At 52.9% G+C, this 9,150-nt stretch overlaps 1 pseudogene; it reads right to left on the reverse strand.

The window, feature by feature from the left end:
- Positions 1 to 5,453: 5,453 nt before the first annotated feature.
- On the reverse strand, positions 5,454 to 7,926 carry LOC124662228 (annotated as a pseudogene).
- Between the last annotated feature and the right edge of the window lie 1,224 nt (positions 7,927 to 9,150).

The raw sequence follows: 9,150 nt of genomic DNA on the forward strand, positions 1-9,150 counted from the left end.
GGAGGGCGGTGACCGAATTCATCCCTCCAAGTTTTTGCTATTTCGTGCGAGCTTGCGCCATCTCCCCTGGTGGCTCTGCAGGATTCCAAAAAAATGGGCTTTCAGATGCCAGCTCTCCCGTACGGTCGTGCACACAGATGCCGGAATGATTATGCCTAGAGAGCGGCCGGCACAACAACAAAATTGGTCCCAAGAGAGACATATAGACTAATGAACTCTAGATCTATTCTATCTTTCATCTCTTTTTTAAGCATGGGAGAAGAGGCACCAGCCGAATAGCACGTGTTGGGAGACACGACACACGTCGAGCATGCATACACACCGATACATACCAAGTAAAAAAATAACTATTCGATAAAACAAGTTTCTAATTCGAACTTGATCCACACGACCTAACGTGGGTGTATATTTGCATGGCGAATCAGCTGGCGTGAGAGGAGGAGAAATGCGTGTGGACTCCTTCTCTTCCCACTCATTTACTGCAGCTAGAAGGGCTTTCTTTTATAAGTTGTTTCAACTATCTATCAACTAGTAACTAGCTAGTAATGTGTTACTAACTTTATCCCCATAACCCCTAGTTGCCATGGTAGATGAGATTTTGAGATTTCATCAAATAGCTTATATGGGCTGCCTACACTGGCTTGTCCTTGTCCATATAAAGCGAACACTTTGTTTCAGGAAATCTTCGTACGTCTAGTTATCTTTTTGAAATCATCGTTATTGAAATATACATCATTTGAATCATCCGAATGGGAAACCATATTGTGGTTATTAAAATGAATGATTTTGCTTTGCAAACCTAACTTGGGGTATTTCACCGATTTTGTACCCGAACCGAACCACTCTTAAAAACCAACAAATATTCACCCATTGCATTTCCCGTTGCCAAGTTGATCTTGTACTGACATGAATGGGTGTAGGTATTTATGTCATCCTTCATTTATTTCTCGAGATTCGTACTCATTATGGTAGATGAAAAGGTTCCTTTCTCTGCCATCTTTTCATCTGAATCTCAAAAGACAATAGACGGTGACGGAAAAATCCATACCCATGCGTGTAAGTACAAAAGTATGTCCCGTTGCATTTGATATATATTTGTGAATTGGGTTTTAATTTCTTTTGCATTTTTGGGTTGTTTTGATGGCATGTTTGCAATTCTTTAATCGAATCTCCATTTATGAAGCATGTGTAACAATTTAAGGGCATTCGCAATGAAAAATTGATTTTAGATCCCAAGTTCCATGGATTTTATAGAAAAGTTAAATGACGTCAGCGTACTTGGCGCTGGCGCTCGGCACGTTCACGAACAGCAGGAAGCGCGTCTCCTCGCCGGCGCCGAGGTCGCCGAGGCGCACCAAGCCGCCGCGGCCGTTTGCGACAATGCAGCTCTCCTGGCGGCCGGGGGACTTGATGGCCCGGACGCGCACGTCGGGGTGCGGGCAAGACACAGCGATCCACGCCTCCCGCACGGCGGCGACGCCGGGGGCCTTGGCGCGGACCAGCACGGCGAAGCTGTCGCGGGCGCGGCCCCTCGCGACGGCCGGGAGCTCGCAGTGCGTGTTGAGGACGAGCGGCGGTCCTCCTGGTGCTTCTCGGACGGTGCGGGGCACGCGGGTCTGTACGAAGAACGGCGGCGCGGAGATGGAGAAGCCAGATTTGCTGGGTTTAGGGCTCGCGCTCGCCGTGGCCGGAGGAGGCGCCTGTCCGAACAATCTTGGTCGCTCTTGCTCCGACGTCGACTGCGCGGGCGGGTAGCTGAAGAAGAAGGGGGTCGTGCTCGGAGCAGGTCTGCATGAGCCGGCGTGGGCGTGAACCAGGGGTCGACGCACGAGGCTCTCCATGGATCGACAGTCGAGACGGAACGTGTCGTGTTCTGTTGCTTGGTGTCTCCCACGTACTGAATTTGTAGGGAACCGATGCACCGAGTCCGGCACGGTTTCACCAGCGCGCGTGCCGCCGACGCTAACTAGGCTTGGTACGCAAAATTGTGCCCAACAGGACGCGACACGGCCAGAACAAACACACATCGATTTACCGTCAATCGTCACGCACTATATTAACAAACGCACATTGATTTATTGATGATAGAATTAGAGCTTGATCTAGCCAATGGCCGGCGACGGCAGCAGCGGCCACGTCCGACGGGGCTGGTCTGACCTCGCAGGCGACATCCTCGACTTGGTCTACCGCAGGTGCTGCTCCTCGCCGTACGACCGCATCCGCTTCGCCGCAGTCTGTTCGTCCTGGCGCGTCGTCGCGTCGTGGCATCCGAAGCTGCCGGCTCTCCCGCTTCTGCTCCCCACAACCGGCAACGCCGAGCGCGACCGGGAGGCGCGGGCGTACGTGGTCGAGGATGGAAGGGCTTTGCGTCGCCCACTCCCAGGGTTCCCATGCGGCGAGCGGATCGTCGGATCCCACGATGGTGGCTGGGTGGCCGCCCTGACTGGCACTCGGCTCTGCGTCGTCAATGTCTTCTCCGGCGCTCGAGTCGAGCTTTCTGCCAGACAAAGCATCGTCCCAACGAGAAAGTCCAAAGTTCGCAACGGAGAGACCTCCCCTCCGTTAGCAAAATCATCTTTTCGGACGATCCTTCCTCAAGCGGCTGCATCCTTGCCGCGATGACCACACGGTGCAAGGTAGCGCTATGCAGGATCAGCTGCCCGGACGCTGGGTGGACGGTACCACGATCCACCGCGGACTTCTGCAACGAGCAGCTCACAGACATCGCCTTTTGCAATGGCATGCTATATGCCCTTACTACACATGGTGAACTGTACAGCTTCGTGATTGGCATGAACCGGAAAAGAAGAGCTCCGGTGGTCACCTCCATGCGCCGCATACGTATCGAAATGGGCATCTCGAGTGAGTGCTGGGGGAAATCCCACGACAAATACATCTTCGAGCTACACGGCAAGATGGCAATAGCTCTCAAGTTCTCGCCGAGGAGTTACTGCTGCAGTGATCACTATTTTAGGGTATTTGAGCTCGACGACATCGAATACAAATCGACGGAGGTGACGAGTTTGGGTGACCATGCCTTATTCTTGGGGCCAGCGTGCTGCAAGGCGGTACACATGCCCGTCTCGGGTGAGCGCAACAGGGTGTGGAGGAACCACATCTACTACTGTGAGCAACAATTATGTCCCCAAGATGAGACAGATTGCTTAGAATGGTTGGGCCTCGGTAGTACCACTGTGTTCTACGGAAAAAACGAAGGTGCGAACGACTTGCACAAGATCGCGTCGTGGGGTTACCATTACGGTTACGATGATGAGAGTGATGGTTGTATTTGGATTTTCCCTCCTGAGTACTAGTTTCAAGTTCATGCATGTATCATGAGCAGATGAGCTTATAATACTAGGGAGTAGTGTTCTTGTTTTTCAAACTTATGTTACAAGGTTATAAAGGAGCTGTCTCATCTGGTTGTAGTACGTGATCAAAGTTACATCTAGTTTTTCTCTAATTTTCCTCGACAACCAAGCAAACTGACGTGATCAGCAACACTGCGTCGAAGTGTGATCAAGCACACGGACGAAGCATGAATCTATCTTGAAGACCCGGCGGCGCTTCCACGTGACCGATTAGATTATATATAGATGGTGGCAGAACTCTGATAGCACTCCGAGAAGAAGAAGGAAAGAGATCTCTGCGGCGGTCCTCTGATTGTGTCGGCTAGGGCAGGGGCAAGGGGAAGGGTGGCACGGTGGTGGTGATGGCCAGCGATGTTTGGGCGGTGGCGGTGCATGGAGGTGAGCAACGCTAGGGTTTTGAGAGGGCTTCCCCCTAGTCTTGTGCTTTACCCGGATCCTCATCTCACTTTATATAGTAGGCCGGCCGTCCTATGGGGGGAAGACCTCTCTCCCAAACTGACTAGGGGGAAGATTCCACCTTGTGGACTCCTCCCTCCGTTGATGCATCGACTAAGGAGGGCCCATGCCACCCTTTCCCATGGTACCCCTCCGAGCCTTCCCCTTCCGACCTTCCATGACAACTCCGAACTCTTCTGAAACCTTCCGAAATAAATCTAGATCCTTCCGGTACCTTCCATAAAGGACCGGAACCAGTCTGTATCACACTCAGATATATGTGGACTCGTCTGAAGTATTCCTAGACCCTTCGTACAACCTTCAGAACCACTTTCCTTCTTATCTTCATTCACACTCACATTCTAAATGTCGCTAAAACCTTAAGGGTGTGACCCTATGTGTTCGGATATATGTGGACATGTCCGGAACAACCTTCCATGACAATGATCGATGTCGAGCGATTGATAACCGCGATGATCCCCACATATAACACAAAGATCTTAGTCTTGTCAACCTTCTGTATTACTATTTGATACACGTCATATTGTTTGACGATACTCAACATAGTCCGAGGTAAAACCCTAGGCTATCCTCGTTTCTTGGCATGTTCTCTTTACTCATTCCATCTCATCGATGTTCTTGTGACGTAACAACTTAGTCACGTTTCTAGCCAGACGATGACAAACAACATGATACACGAGTGGGCCTAGAGTGTATCTCTCCATTGCCGGAGCAGCAATTCCAATGATCACATATCATGACACTATGCCATTTTTTATGTAGCCCAAAATTCCCATTACTTCTAATTGATATTTTGGATGTTTGTGGAATACATACTGCCTATATATACAGATTTTTTGTCGGATTTTTTGGAACTCGGAAAAGTGGTTTTTAATTTTCTTTTTAAGAAGGGAACACCGATGCCTATGTACACCAAATTTACATTCATTTGATTTGTAAAATATAGTATGTGTATATGGTGATCTTATTTGCAGTGGTCATCAAGCACATATGCACGTACCTTCTGCTAGTACAGTATAATGGAATCATCGGTGTCCTTTACCGCAGCGTGGGGTGACATAAACAGTGAGAATAGAAACTTGAAATTACTGGCTAACGAAACTTGGAACCGATCGCTGCAATGGAAACACATCGTGACGGTACATCTGTTTCCGTGTAGAGATTATTTTGATCTCAGCACCGTTGTGTTAATTAAATTAGAAGGGAGGAGAGGTGAGAGAGATTAAAAAGAGTGAGCGGAACAAATTCAAAAGCGGCTGATCCGGATGTCATGGATGATCGATGCTGTGCATGGCGTCTCTAGTGAGGGATACTAGGAAGAAACAGACAAAGACTGCTCGTACGATGGTTATTTCATTAACTGAAGAAAGAAAGAAAGAAGTTATTGGAAAGTTCATGCCGTGCCGAGCTTCTCGTTCAGAAACATATGCATACCCAAACCAAGTGCAAGCCACGAATGTAACCTTGGAATGTCAAAATTCCAGAGTGATCAGTTTGCATTATTTTTTGGCCTTCTCGGGCAACAACATAACGGAACCAAGTCGCAGCAAATTTCGCTGTCAGAGACCAATAGTCGCAGCAAATTCTTCAGCACTCTCAGTCATCGCGCACCAAGGGCAAGATAATTCACTTGTTGACGCCGAGCCGGAGACTGCTGCTGCGCGCGGCCGCCGAGTAGCTCGACATCTGGAACACCTTGCCGCTGCAGCCACCGCCCGAGCCACCCACGGCCTCGCCGCCGCAGGACTGCCGGCCGCTGGCGCCACCACCAGCAGAGCTCCTCCCCGGGATAGCACCGCCACCCACGAGACCCCTCACCGCGGCGCTGAGGGGATCCACACCGAGCGGCCGCGGGGAGTAGGCAATCCCGGCGACGAGGTCGGTGAAGCTGCAGGCCGGCCAGCTCATCTCCAGGAACGCCAGCTCGTCCTCGCTCATCGGCGGCGGCGCCAGTGCCACCTGACCCTGCTTCTCAGCTTCTGTCTGCTGCTTAGAGGATGTGCATGATGCGGCGAGGGCGGCATTGTTGAGCATGATGTGTTTCTGGAGCAGGGTGGTGCCGGTGACGACAACCGTGCTGAGCCTGTTGGCTTCCTCCCTGAGCCGCGGTTCCACGGGCGTGAAGCCGAAGGACTGCTTCCATGTGTCGACCACCTCGGCCACCGCTGGGATCAGCAGGTTCTCCACCTGCAACGTCGACAGCACCTGAAGAAATGTTCTGTCGTCAGTGGAAAACTTACATGTGATCTCTGAACGCCCAAAGTGAAATTATCTGGCTCTTCGAAGTTGTACAGATAGATCTCTGAACCACCTGCTCGATGGCGTTGACAAGGCGACGCATCATTCCTTGCCTCTGGTAGTGCGGCAGCGTGCCCGCGAACGGCATCTCCGCCAATTTGCTACCATGAAACCTGCAAATTCAGTTGAGAGATGTAAGCATCTTAGCTATAGACAATTAAGTACTCTCTCAACTCTATGTGTAACTTGGAATCTCTGCTGCCTCTACTTTGGTAGCTTTAAAACTCTAGGATTGCCGACCCACATCAAACTAAGTCACCATCCACAGTTACAAGCCAAATAGTCACAATGCTCAAGCAAATTACAAGCCAAATATTCTATAACTTTGATTGTTGAAAAAATGATGCTTGAAAACAGAACAGCTAAATATATGGCGAGCCCCAACGGTTGACGAGAAGAGGCTCATACGTCAGCAGGCCCATCTCAACCTTATCGTCACCATTCATACCGAACGCAGTGAACAAAACAACACAAAGAATTCTTTTTTCTTTGCGAAAACACAGTTTCTGAACCCATGACATACATACCTGAGCAATGCCACCGAGATGATCTCCGCGTCCTTCTCCAGGACCATGGTGTAGAACCCATCGTAGCTCAGCCGCTTGAACTCCGATCTGCTCAACAACATTGTACAGAACATTCCAAAAATTCACAACAGAGCTCTGAACCTTGATTTGCCTGACAGAGAAAGGTTCAGCTTACCCTAGGCTGAACACAGCTTGGCGCAGCATGTCGATGCCAGTCCGCCGGTCCTTCACGGGGTTGAAGCACTCGTCCAACACGCCCAGCGCTACCACAAGCTTCGCGTTGCACTCCAGCACGGCGATGGAGTCCATCGCGGAGGAGTCCTTGTGAATCTTCAACAGGGACCAGGAGAAGCCATCTCCAACAGCGGTGTTGCTGGCTCCAACAATCTCTGACAGCTTCGCGGCCATCTGAGATCAATACACACCATCAGTGCTAGTATTTCCGCGTCGGTATAACAATAATATTAACGAATTGAACTTCAGTGAAAGAGTTTCTGGAAAAATATTTTATGCAGTTGTTAATCATGAACAATACTTGCATTGTTTGCTCTGTAACCATGATGTGTGTACGATGGAGATTGTCTCACCTTCTTGCAGGTTTCTGCTACAGTAGGGGCCGATCTCGTGGCCAGCGAACAGCGATGGGCGGCAGTGTTGGTGATCTGCAGAGCAGTTGTCAGTGCAGTAGTTTTCATCAGTTTTCTTCTCCAGGGACACACTAGAAGATCAATCATGGTCATGGTCATGGTCATGGTCATGGTCATGGTAGACTGCTTACGTTTGCGAGCGCACTGCTGGCACGTGGCCAGGTCGCCGTCAGTGGCAAGGCACACAAAGCACCGGCAGTAGTGGCAGACCCAGGATCCCTTGGGGACCTGCACGCTGAGGCACTCTGGGTGGAACGTGGACGGGCAGCTGTCGCAGCACAACAGCTGTCCACCGTCCGCGCAGATGCCGCACGCGTCGTCGCTCCGATCACCGCCCCCACCATTGGTGCCCTTTAGAGCAAGAGGTCCCTTCCTGTTCTGCCTGGAGTTGGCAATGACATTGCCATTGGCGGCGAGCAGCTTCTTCTTGGCCTGCGTGCTTCTCTGCCTATCCTGCTCCAGCGCCGCCTTCACCTTCTGCTCCGCACGGAACGTCCTCATGTGCTCCTTCTCCCACGCCTCCTGCACGCATCGCAGCAGCGGCTTGCCTGACATGAGAAGGAGCCGCTCCCACACCGGCTGCAAGGTCTCAGCGCCGGCGTGAGACGTGAACGCCGGGAGCGGCATGGCGGTGTCACAGCAGCTGCATTGGATGCCAGCCCTGGTGACCGTGCCGGTGACGACCTTACCATTGCTGTTGTTACCAATGGCGGCCAGCTCCGGACCCGGCACATAGAAGACTTTCTCTTTCTCCTTGAGCACCCCAATATCGATCAGCCATGTTAGTATGGTGTGCTTCTTTGCTCGCGCTGCCACCACTGTACTGCTGCTGCTGTTCCTCCTGGCGATGAGGCTGCACCGGGTTGCAGCGCTTGTCGGCGCCGTCAATGCCGGCATGGGTGCTGCACCGGACGCCGCGCTCTTCCTCTTCCTGCCTTTGCCCGGCGGCGGCGCCAGGGAGACAGCCTTTGGGTGGTCGATGCCTTTGGCGCCAGGGTGCGTTCCCACAGTTTCACCCGACACAACGAGGGCCTTCTTGTTGACAACCTTCTTGGGGCCAGCCGGAGTGGCACTGCTCCCCTTGGGCGCACGGGGCTTCCGTAGGCGGCCATTCGGCGACCGAACGGCGGCCTTCCTTTTGGCGGCAGCTCCAGTGGTCGGCATCGCCAGCACAGGGCCCAGAACTTGCAGTGCGGCACTGTCACCATTAACCTCGGCCGGTGGCACGCTGGTGGTACTGACTGGGGTGATCTGGAGCGACCTCGCACCCGCCAGTCTGCCGCGCCCAGCGCTGGTGCCCCTGGGATTTGATTGGCTGCCGCCGCCGTCGCTTTGTACGGTTGAAATGACGCCACGGCCGACCCCAGAGCCCCTGGGATTACTATGGCTTCCGCCGGCGTCGCTTGGTACGGCTGCGACTGTGCCACGGCCCCTGGGTTTAGTGTGGCTGCCACCGGCGTCGCTTTGTAGGGAGGTGACAGTGCCACGGCCCGCACCAGTGCTAGCTGCAGGTATCCGAGGAGAAGCGGAAGGTGGCGGCATACCACGGGCTCTCCCGGCGGGTGAGAACGGTGATGGCGGTTGGCGGGCATGTGCGTAGTTCTGCATCCACGGCGTCCGAGGAGAAGAAGAGCCGCCCCACCCAGCCAAGATCATCAGCTGCTGCAGCAGGTGCGGTGGCGGTGTCGGCTGCGTCGGGGACACAGCTCCGTACTGAGGACGCAGGGCCAGTGCCATCGCCGAGGCCCCGCCAGTGACCGGTGGGCTGTAGGTGGTCATGGCGCGCACCGGCGTCGAACGACCCAACGTTGCGGCGTTGGCTCGCGGAGACGGCAACTGCCGATAAGCCGG

This window comes from Lolium rigidum, chromosome 6, assembly GCF_022539505.1.
Source record: "Lolium rigidum isolate FL_2022 chromosome 6, APGP_CSIRO_Lrig_0.1, whole genome shotgun sequence".
Classification (NCBI taxonomy): domain Eukaryota; kingdom Viridiplantae; phylum Streptophyta; class Magnoliopsida; order Poales; family Poaceae; genus Lolium; species Lolium rigidum.